The 12,440-nt window shown below is 35.1% G+C and overlaps 1 protein-coding gene across 2 annotated transcripts in view; it reads right to left on the bottom strand.

Moving 5' to 3' along the window:
- The window catches only part of SAMTOR (S-adenosylmethionine sensor upstream of mTORC1), a 69,976-nt gene that overhangs the window by 27,338 nt on the left and 30,198 nt on the right, over nt 1–12,440 (bottom strand). The window lies entirely within an intron of this gene.

Here is a 12,440-nt window from a genome sequence, read left to right as displayed (position 1 = left end):
CACACAATATAATAAATATATAGTACTACATGAGGACTACCACTTCAAAAAGCATCATAAATAATATATGATTTGGGAACTGAAGTATCTGTTCACTCCTCCATATACTGTTCTCAATATGACTAATTTGGCTATTATCAGTACAGTAAGAATAAACATAGTAACAATGTGTTATTAAATTGGTGCAGGGAAACATTCAGAACTCTGTGCAACACTGGGACTAATCTAAAGATTCCAGCTCTGTCTATGGCAGCTCCACGGATAGGCAGTTTCCATGGGCCAAGTGAAGCAAGGAAATGGGTGAGAATCAGGGAAAAGCCATGCCCTCCAGTGACCAGCAGCCTGTGGCTACAATAGCTATTGCCTGGTGAAACAGAAGTGGTCAGGCAGGAGTGGGCTGAAACTCAAGGCAGTTGTTTATTGATTACAGGGTTTCAGCTCCTATTTTATCTCTTTTAAACAGCAGCTTCCCCAAAAGCTTCATGGTAGAAGGTTTAGAAAGTCAAAGACACTAACCCTCTTCTTCACCATAAATCCTGTCTAGGCCTAAGTACTAGATCTCAGAAGAATTTTATATTTCCTTTGTTTCACTTAATTAACAGCAGTCTTCCAATTTACCCCTACTTTTGTTTCCCCCTCTTAAATATGCTTTCAAACAATATTACAGCTATACTTTCTGAAAAGAATGAGAGTGTAAGCAAAGTAGGGAAACTGTTAAATAGCACAAGATGAAGGTATTTAAAAACTGGGATTCATGTTTTCCCCTGCACATGCCATTATCAGTTATACCACTTATTGCACTATTGTCTTCATGAAAATAATTGAAAAACTAAAATAATACTGTGATAAGGAGCTTAGTTATCAGTCTTAGTACAATGGGGACAAAGATAAAATTCATTAAACCTGCTTAAAGCCATGAATTTTCAACCTCCCAGTTTTATACTTACTGGGCATGCAACAGAAAAGCTAAAATTAAACTGTGTACTCAATTTTATAATTATTAAAGAACATGTAAAACATACTGGAAATATATTATCACCAATGCTGATTAAAACATGAGGTATAATTATCTTATCTTTTAAAAGAATGGGAATGAAAGATCTCTTACAACTTTCCAACTTTCTCATTCGAATCCACTTAACTCTTTTGAAAAGGAATTACCTGCCCACAAAGAGTTTATAAGTGTCCACAGGTCCAATGCCATTGAGCACACTGAGAGTCTAAGTGAAATTAAATCTGTCCCACCTCTTTTCCCCTGCTCCTGTGTATTATTTTGATGTACCAAAACTTTGAAAAAAAATTAACACTCCTCCTTGGATAAATCATAAAACAGGGTAGACTGATTCTGAAAAGCACAATATCTGTTTTTCTTATACTCAGCAAAAAAAGAACTGAATTTAAATTAAAATGCAAATAAGCCAACTACTTTGGTGACTTAATACTGTTAATATTTAAAAATAAGACATGAAAAACAATGGCTTTGCTCTGGGAACACCCTATACTTTCTAACTACCAAGTAAACAACCAAGAGTAATAAATACAGAAATATGAAGTTGAAGAAGTAAACTAAGCCACCTACTACTTTTACATACATTTACCTCTCTTGGTATTATGCTATGTTTTTTAAAACCTTACTTTTCCTTTAGTTTTCCATGTTATCTAGCATAGAGTTAGAAATACAGTAGCATTTAGTAAATATTACTTTTTTGAATGACTGAAAATACACCTGCTTAAGTATTCTGGTTGCTGGGGCTACTTTATACTTCACCCTGCTGGTCACTAGTTTTGCCTTTCAAATACAGACTTTTGGACTGTGTGTAACAAAATAAAAATTACAGTGCAAATTGAAGGTTAAACATTCCACCAGTTAAAATTTGTCTTAACTGATTTTCTCTCTTGATAACTGGCTATGATACTTCTAAATAAGACAATGAAGAATCCAACTATGTTCAACATACCTTATCATGAAATGTACTTTATCTGAAATCTCTGAAAATCACTATTATATGTTTAACAGTTAAAATCTGCAGAGTACTATCCTTAACCATGACTTACCACAGCAATATTTTGACACTTTCATATCAAAATGCTATGACAAAGAATGGGTTACACTTATCAAAATGCAAGTGGTTTAAAAATAGCAAAGAAAACATAAGTACCATCACCCTCCAACACTCCATATAAAATTATTAAATGAAAAAAAAATTAGTAAATGTTTTCTAAGATTCAATACCAAAAGAGCAAGTTATTCTAGTTAACTAGAAAAGATGGCATTAACTAACGAAAACTCCATTCTCTGAGTGTAATGAGTGATTTTAAAAACTGTGGACCAGAAAGACTTATCTACAAAAGGAGGGGGGAAAAGAACAAAGCTTTCAAGTAAAGCATTTCTTCTGGAGAAGTACTATAGAGGAGATTTTTATTAAGAAAGTGATTCTCCTGGAGATAAGAAGGGGGTGATGATTTAAAACTGCAGCAGAAACAACACAATTTACTCTTCAACCCACTCAATTCTATATATATACATATGCCTTCTGTTCCTTAACTTTAGGCAATTGCCAGCATCTCTCCATTCTCTAATTTAGTTAATGCTGTTGTATTAGCATTAAAAATAAATTCAGTTAAATTCTATTTAGGTGATTCAAGATAATAAAAAAAATTTATAGACTTAACAAATACAAAATAATACATGTGTTGTATTCATTTGGGGAAATGCCTGAATTTCCCAAAAGACATTATCCTATCTTAAACTTTTCACCTGCTACCATGGTTCTCTTAAGAGAAGAACATCTTCTCAATCTGTGTCCAATTAATGATTATCTTTAATTGGATAATCCATACTGAACTATTATGTTCATTATAGTTTCCTTTTCATTCCTATTATACATAAGCACTACCTAAAGTTCCATAACTAACGTTTCTCTCTTTCTCTCCTTCAACAATTTTTCTCCAGACTGATTCAGGTGATACTCTGTATATCCAGATGATATCACATACTTCCAACAATCAAAATAATCCCCAGATGCAGGTTATATTTCTATATCTATTTTCTGATTTTTAAAATTTTTTCTTAGCCTGAGACTCACATTTTCAATAATATGCAAGGTAATAATATTAAATATATGCTGTTGAATTCATTTAACTTAATATGTATCTACTGAGGACCTTGTATGTGTTGGCACTATGTTAGGAGCTGAGTTGCAAGGCAGATGTGGACTTTACCTTCACAGGGTTTACAAAGTGGTCTAAGAGGAAAGATAAACCATAAACAGAATAAGAAAAATACAATGCGTTGGAGCAGGGGTTTTCAAACTTTTTGGTCTCATTATCCCTTTCCACTCTTAAGAGTTACTAAAGATCTCAAAGAACTTTTGTTCATACAGGTTATATCAATTGATATTTACTGTATAAAAACAAGCTGAGAAAAAAACAGCAAAAATAAAAATCATCATACATAGTATTTTTGTATTTTCAAAACACATAGTATTTTTGAAAAAAAATTCTACTTTCCAAAATAAACACATTAATGAGAAAAGTGACATTGTTTAACATTTTTTGTTGTTGTTGTTGCAAATCTGGCTAAATAGATAATAGCTAATCATGCCATGATGTTTTAGTTTGCCTTTTGTGTACTTCCCATTTCATCATAGGACATAATAGAAAGATAATTACTCAAGAGTTAAGTTGAATACAAGTTATAATTTTTATTGTCTCATCACCAACAGTCTTAAATCGAAACTGGCCTTTTTTTTAATTTAAATTGTGGGTCCATAATGAAGAATACAATGAGTATTAATATAACTTGGTTTCACTGCCTTGATCGTGCTTAGATGCCAGCAACTTTATCTACCACTGCTTCTGAACTATCAGTACAAATAGCAACATAGTAAAAAAGGCAAATAATATTTTAATATTAACATGAAATACTTTGTGAACTCACAGACCTCCCCCAAAGGGCCTCAGAGACTCCTAGAGATCCATGGATCATACTTGGAGATCTGCTGTTAGTTAGAGAAGTATGTAGCTTTGTTGATGATACCGAACCTAGGAGTAAAGGAAGTTCTTCCTCAGAGTGTTCAATGTTTAAGACTATGTAAGGATTAAAAGCAAATTATGCAGGTGAAGGGGTTAAATGCTGGCTTGTGAAAGGGATGTTCTAGGCAGAAGGAAAAACACCAGGCAGAAGCTAGAATTTTATATGAATAAAAGGGAGATCAGTATTATTGAGTCATATAGTTAAAAGGAAAAGGTACTAAGGAAATGAGGGATGCAAAGGTCAATAATAAAGGATTTTTTATGTTATGCTAAGGAACCTGCATTTTATCTCAGAGCAAAAGAAAATCCCTGAATGGTTAGGAGAGTTTGCCAAGTGAGCATCAGGTTTATGTTTCAGATAAAATTCTCAGGTTGATCTGTGGAGAATGAATTGCAGTAAAACTGGAAATAGGAGTCTATTGTAATTGCCCTGGTGGGAGAAGAGGACACAGAGGGGTAGACAGACTGAAATGATATTGATAACTTCGAAATGATAATAGGACTTGGTGATAAACTAGATGTGGGAAGTGAGATAGGGAAGGAGTCAAGAATAAATCTTTAAGTTTCAAGCTTTGGTATACAGATGCATTTAATGAAAAAGGGAACACTGGAAGAGGAACAAATTTGGGTGATTCAGTAGTAAAGTGGAAAATATTATCTTGCTCATGATACAAAGGTATCTCACAGGCTTTGTCACAGCAATAGGTAAATAACTCCATTGAAGTGACTCACTGATATCGAGAACTGTTGTTAAACTTGCACTGTGCTGTGCTTAGTTGCTCAGTCATGTCTGACTCTTTGTGACCCCATGGACTGCAGCCCACCAGGCTCCTCTGTCCATGCAGATTCTCCAGGCAAGAATACCAAAGTGGTTTGCCCTGCCCTCCTCCAGGGGATTTTCCCCACCCAGGAATTGAACCAGGGTCTCCTGCACTGCAGGCAGAATCTTTACCAGCTGAGCTACGAGGGAAGCCTTGAGATAGGGAAGGAGTCAAGGAAAAAAATCTTTAAGTTTCTAGCTTAGGCATATAAACACATTTAATGAACCAGGGAATACTGGAAGAGGAACAAATTTGGGTGATTCAGTAGAAAAGGGGAGAACAGGCAAAAACACAACCAGAGAAGTTTGGCAGGCACCCAGATATGTGAAGATCAGATCAGAGCTCTGAACTGGAAATACAGATTTGGTATCATCAGCATATACATGGTAACCAAAATCATGGAAGTAAATTAAGATGCCAGGAGGTGATATGAAAATGAAGAGTAGAGAACACAGGAACCACATTTAAGAAGAAAAAGGGGATGCACTGCTATTAGGTTGGTGAAAAAGTAATTGTGCTTTTGGATGAAAAAGTAATTGTGCTTTTGGATGAAAAAGTAATTGTGCTTTTGGACTGTGAATTTTAGATTATTATAACTAGGCTCAAACACATCTTTATTAATCAAAATAGGAACAGTTACAATCAACTAATTTTTGCCAATGAGAAATAAGTTTATTCCTACAGCATAAAAATATGTTCTCTGGGATTCAATGAACTCTTGGAAAGCATTTTCTGCCTCCTGCTGGTTCTGGAAGCATGTTCCCTGCAAAAAGTTGTCGAGATGGTTGAAGAAGTGGTAGTCAGCTGATGAGAGGTCAGGTGAATATGGAGGATGAGGCAAAACTTCATAGCCCAATTTGTTCAACTTTTGGAGCACTGGTTGTTGTCAGGTGGTTGGGCATGGTCACGGAGAAGAATGGGGCCCTTTTTGTTGACCAAAGATGGCTGCAAGCTTTGCAGTTTTCAGTGCATCTCATTGATTTGCTGAATACACTTCTCAGATGTAATGGTTTCGCCGGGATTCAGAAAGCTGTAGTGAGTCACATGGGCAGGAGACCACTACACAGTGACCCTGATCTTTTTTTGGTGCAAGTCTAGCTTTGGGAAGGGATTTGGAGCTTCTTCTCAGTCTGACAACTGAGCTGGTTGCTGCTGGTTGTTGTATAAAATCCACTTTTCATTGCACGTCACAATCTGATCATTGTTGCTGCACAGAATAAGAGAAGATGACATTTCAAAATGACTTTTTTGATTTGCAGTCAGCTCGTGAGGCACCCACTTATCAAGCTTTTTCACATTTCCAATTTGCTTCAAATGAGGAATGACTGTAGAAAGGTTGATGGTGAGTTCTTCGGCAACTTCTCACGTAGTTATAAGATCAGCTTCAATGATCCTCTCAATTGGTTGTTGTCAATTTCCAGTGGATGACCACTACACTTCTCATCTTCAAGGCTGTCATCTCCTTTGAAAAACTTCTTGAACCACCACTGCACTGTACGTTTGTTCGTTAGCAGTTCCTGGGCTAAATGTGTTGTTGATGTTGCGAGTTGTCTCCACTGCTTTACAACCCATTTTGTACTCTAATAAGAAAATCACTGGAATTTGCTTTTTGTCTAACATCATTTCCCTAGTCTAAAATAAATATAAAATAAACAGCAAGTAATAAGTCATTAGCAAAAAAACATAAAGTGAGAAATGTGAATTAAAATGACGTATAACATAACCACATTTATTTAAGAATGTATTCCAATATCACACAGCAAAGTTCAACAATGCAAAACCACAATTACTTTTGCACCAATCTAATATTAAGAATGGACAAGAAATGGACTGATAAAAGGACATGTTCTTATATAGTACATGTATTAAGATGAAGACTATCTTTTAAAAGATAATTTTTTTAAAAAGATAAAGAGAAGAAATAGAAGAAGTTGATTGTTAATAACCACTAAATTATCATTAAGAATTATAAAACAGGTAATACGACATGCCTCTGCCACCCCCATAAAATGAATAACATTCACTGATATTTTAGGATGAGTTTTACTAGGCTTTCAGTAACCCACTAGAAAATGGTAAATTGTTAGTTAAAACACCAAAGACCCTATTTTCTAAATTACTTTTCTGTAATTCTACATAAGTCTAACTAGCTTTACATTTTTATTAGATCAAATTAGATTCAATTCTAATTACTAAGATAATAAAGAAATTGTTTTAGATAGTAAATCTTTAATTTACAGAACTATAATAAAAATCTTATAAACTGAGTTTAACAGAATTTGGGGGAAATGCTTATATCTTACCAAGGAAGCACATTTAGTTTAAGGAGACCTCCAAAAAGAATTTTTGGTCATCATTTTTATATATACAGTCATATCCATTTCATCTAAGTTATCAAATTTGTGGGCATAGTCATTTATAATATTCCTATATTATCCTTTTACTGTCCATGGTATCAGTAGTGATAGCTTTCTTTCATTTCTAATATTAGTAATTTGTCTTTTTTTTTCTTGGTTAGTTTGATCAGAGATTTATCAGTTTTGCTGCCCTTCAAAGAACCAGCTTTCAGTTCCACTGATTTTCTCTGTGGTTTCCCTGTTTTCAGATGTCATTAATTTCTGTTCTAATTTTCATTATTTCTTTTCCTCTTACTTTAGATCTAATTTGGTCTTGTTTTCCTAGTTTCCTAAGGTAGAAGCTTATATTACTGACTTTACATCTTTATTCTTTTCTAATATATGCATTCAGTGTTAAAAATTTCCCTCTAAACCTGCTTTCACTACAGCTCTTCAATTGTGATAAGATGCATTTTCATTTAGTCCAAAGTATCAATTTTTAAAATTTTCTACTGTGACTTTTTATTTGACACATATGCTAATTAGATAGTCTACAAACATTTTGGGCCCTTCTAGTTCTCATTGTTTTTGATTTATAGTTTAATTCTATTGTGGTCTGAGAGAATACCTTCTATAACTCAAATCTTCCTAAATTTGTTAAGGTGTGTTTTACAGCCCAGAATATGGTTTATTTGATAAATGTTTTGAAAAAAAATTAAAGTTTTTAAAAGGCAGCAAAGTACTTATTTCATATCATTTACAAGTATATATGTACAAGATGAAGGAGGGTTGGGTCACAGCTATCTTACTATTAGAAGGAATGTTAGTAATTGGGGCTTGGGATCAAATTCAAAAAGTAACATCTCAATTCTGAGCTACAGATGCTATTTTAAAACTGACTCTAGCAATAATAAATTTTTGGTCTTCATAAAAGGTAAGTGAAAAAAGACCAAAGGTATTTTTGCTATGTGAGAACTTACCTGAACCCAGAAATCAAAATGACTTCATTTTGGGATAAGACCAGGAAAAAGATAATCTTTGCTATCTACATTTGCAAGCAGCACAGTGATAAAGAATCTACCTATTAATGCAGGAGACCCAAGGGATGCGGGTTCAATCTCTGGGTGGGGAAAATCCCTTTGAGGAGGAAATCCCAACCCGTTCCAGTATTCTTGCCTGGAAAATTCCATGGACAGAGGAACCTGGCTACAGTCCATGGGGTCGCAAAGAGTAGGACATGACTGAGCACATCTACGCTTGCTATGCAAAATCAGAAGTCAAACAGATTCAGATAGCAATAAACACATATCATCCTATAATAATATCTATAAATAGAGTAAACATCTGATGTTTGACTATTTCATCTACCTCTCTGAAAGTGTTATGTATAAGAGAGCAGAGATTCTCTTTGGGAAACTGAGTATTATTTTGTACTGAGGATCACTTTATATTTAGATGCATACAGTGGTAGATTATTTATGATAAAATATAATGCAAAATGATTGTTTCAATAGCACAGGAAGAGCAGTTTACATAAAAATTTTTATACTATATGGTCTCTATTGTGTAAGAAATGAGGCCTATTAAAAGGACTGGAAAGAAATATACCTAAATGTAACCAGAAATGAGTAACAATTTTTCCACATTTTCATACTGTGATCTTATTTAATTTGTAGTCAGAAAAATATACAATAATTACTTTAATACAACCTAATAAGTACTGTAATAGAGCTATAAAAAGGTTTGCTATTGGTACCAGAGTATCAATTCTTTTGAGAAGTTCAAGTTAAATTCTGAAAGGGAAGATATTTCAAATATATCCTAGTGTAATATAGCAATAGTTGATCAGAAAAAGGATATACTGCACTTGCAACTGCCAGTAAGACCAAGCATATACCACTAGGGAAATTTAAATAGTTCCATAATACTAGAATATAGGCTGCAATAAGAGTAAGAGGAATAGGAAGAATAAGTGTATTTGAACATACTGGGGCCAGATGCTGTATGAAATAGTTTCTAGAGTGAAGAAAATCTAAACCTAGCCATCTTAGGCTAAGATGTTTCCATGCTTAACTTCAATAGTTAAACAATGGCGTTAATAGTTAAACAATGACGTATAAACAATCATATTTCTTTTAAATACTTAAAACTACTCTTTTTCCTTTAAAATTAAACCAGAGACTGAAATTTGACTATAGCAAGGGAGAGGCTGGCAAATACACTCTTCAAGAAACAACTATAACAAAGAACACAATCATGAAAAACAACTATTTGAGGGCTCAAACATACACAAACATGTTGCTAAGTGTTAATTCATGAAAACTAGCTGAATCTTGGTTAACAACAGTGGGGATTCGTGGTGCCTTTGCCTGAAGCCACTCTCATTACCTTCACCCTTTGCTCAGTTGGTATGGAAATTCTTTGAGGATACGGCTGGCTGTGAAAAAGAACAACTTCACTTCTGGAAGGGGTTAAAGGGATTTGGAGTAAACAGTGAAAAACACACACAGAATTAAGTAACAAACTTAGTAAGGAACAAACAGGGAATGTAAGCAGCTATGCTAGCTTCAGGATGCAGTTTTGGTTGGCATGAACTGTAGCCTGGAAGGCTGGTCAGAAATTTAGAAATTCCACAAAGATTCCGGAAATGAGAGAGACACAGAAGAGCTACAGAAACTCTTCACATAGTATTGGTTGGTTGGGAGGCTAAATGAACACGTACAGGAGACCCATGAGGGCCTGACGGAAAGCAAAAGGTGAGGCCGACTTGAAAAATGCCTTAATTTTAAATGTACTCCCAAATCAGCACACATCCACTGGCAAAGGCTGGAGGCCTCACAGGTTTAGAGAGGTGTTTGAGCACAACTTCTGACTTATCATCAACCCCTAATCTGTCTAGACACAGTTGCAACCCTAGCAAACCAGCCTAAAAAATTAAAAATAATAATGTCCAAGCTACCAGGGAGACAGATCCCACAAACTTAAGTGCAGGCAGACTACTAAAAAACCATCACTACCCACCTTCCTTGAAGGAAAAATCCTAAACAAGAGCTCCTATAACAAATTATCAAAAATATATTGGACAGTTTTCAACAAAAAATGATGAGACATGCAGGAAAAACAGGAAAGTGTAATCCAAATTTTAGAATAATGGCAGTAAATAGAAAGATTCTGAGTGAGCCCAAATGCTGTATTTAGCCAAGACCTCAAATCAGCTATTATAGAAATGCTCAAAAAATTCAAAGAAACCATGTTTAAAGAATTAAAGGAAAATATGACAACAATGTAACAAACAGGGTTATCTCAACAATGAAACAGAGCCTGTAATAAAGAACCATATAAAAATCCTAAGATTTGTATTTTCCATATGTACCTGTTTTTTGGTAGTCGTGTAACTATGTAATTTCTTTCTCTCTCTTTTTTCTTTTCCCACATCATGTGGAATGTGGGATCTTAGTTTCCCAACCAGGGATTGAACCCGTGTCCCTTGTGTTGGAAGAGCAAAGACTTAACCACTGGACCATGAGGGAAGTCCCTATAATTTCTTACACTGGTCAATATTTTTTAAATACTTAAAAACGAATACCTGAGGTATAAGCTATTTAGCAACTCATTATGCTTTGTAAGCTTTGTAGTAATCTTTGAATAAAGGTAAAGATCTTTTCATACAGAATTAATTAAACATATGTTAATTTTTTAGTGAAACTGTTTATACCTAACTGGGCTTTCCTGGTGGCTCAGATGGTAAAGAATCCACCTGCAATGTGGGAGACCTGGGTCCAATCCCTGAGTTGAGAAGATCCCCTGGAGGGGGGCACGGCAACCCACTCCAGTATATTCTTGTCTGGAGAATCCCCATGGACAGAGGAGGCTGGTGGGCTACAGTCCATGGGATCGCAAAGAATCAGACACGACTAAGCGACTAAGCAAAAAAAAAAAAAATACTCAACTAGATAATATTTCAACATGGTATCAAATCAAAATAACCAAAGGAAATGTTATGTTGATAATCACAGGTGTGTAACTGTTTTAAGAGGCTAATTTAATTTTATTCCCATGGTTAGCCTTCAGTGTCTGTCAGGAATGTTTCTAGAATTATTTTAAGGGAGTAATAAAATATTACTTGATTTCACAAACTTATTCTGATACTACAATATATAAATAATTTTAATACTATTAGTAATTAATTGCATTGAACACACAGTGAAATACTATTTAGCCATAAAAGCGGGGGGAGATCTTGCCATTTTCGAGAATACAGATGGACCTTGGTCATTACACTAATGAAATCAGACATGAAAAGACAAATACTACATGATCTTCTACGTAGAATCAAAGAAAATCAAACTCATAGGGAGAGAAATCAGATTTGTGATTGTCAGAGCTAAGGATTTGAAGGTAGGAGACTGGGTGAGAGGTATTTCCAATTAAGTTCTGGAGATATAATGTCCAGCGTGGTGACTGTAGTTAATAATACTATATTGAATATTTTATAACTGCTATTTATAAAAGTTCTCATAAGGAAAAAAGGGTAATTAGGTGAGGTGAGGTATGGTTAACTAAACTCACTGTGGTAATCCTTTTACAATATATACATATTAAATCATTTTGTTGTATGTCTTAAACAATGTTATATGTCGACTGGCGGTGGTGGTTTAGTCGCTAAGTCATGTCTGACTCTTGTGACATCATGGACTGTAGCCTGGCCAGGCTCCTCTGTCCATGGGATTCTCCAGGCAAGAATACTGGAGTGGGTTGCTCTTTCCTTCTCCAGGGGATCTCCCAGACCCAGGGGTTGAACCCACATTTCTCCTGCATTGCAGGTGGATTCTTTACCACTGAATCCACGGAAGCCCCTATATGTCGATTATATCTCAGTAAAACTGGGAAAATACTCATGTATTTATTAAATAAAATTTGTGCCTATATGCATACGTATTACCAGCAGGCAGGTTTTTATATTGACAATAAAATAATGGCAATTAATTCTATTAATAATCTATGTGTTAGTCACTCAATCATGTCCAACTCTTTGCAACCCCATGGACTGTGGCCTGCCAGGCTCTCCTTTCCATGCACTTCTCCAGGCAAGAATACTGGAGTGGGTAGACATTCCCTTCTCCAGGGCATCTTCCCAACCCAGGAATAGAACCTGGGTCTCCTGCATTGCAGGCAGGTTCTTTACCAGCTGAACCACCACAGAAGCCCGATCATCGTTGTCATCATCATCATCATCATCACCTTCTAT

This window comes from Giraffa tippelskirchi, chromosome 10 (assembly GCF_054371585.1).
Source record: "Giraffa tippelskirchi isolate mGirTip1 chromosome 10, T2T-mGirTip1v1.2.pri, whole genome shotgun sequence".
NCBI classification, from domain to species: domain Eukaryota; kingdom Metazoa; phylum Chordata; class Mammalia; order Artiodactyla; family Giraffidae; genus Giraffa; species Giraffa tippelskirchi.
The sequence above is the reverse complement of the archived record's forward strand: the minus strand, read 5'-3'. Positions and strand labels throughout refer to the sequence as shown.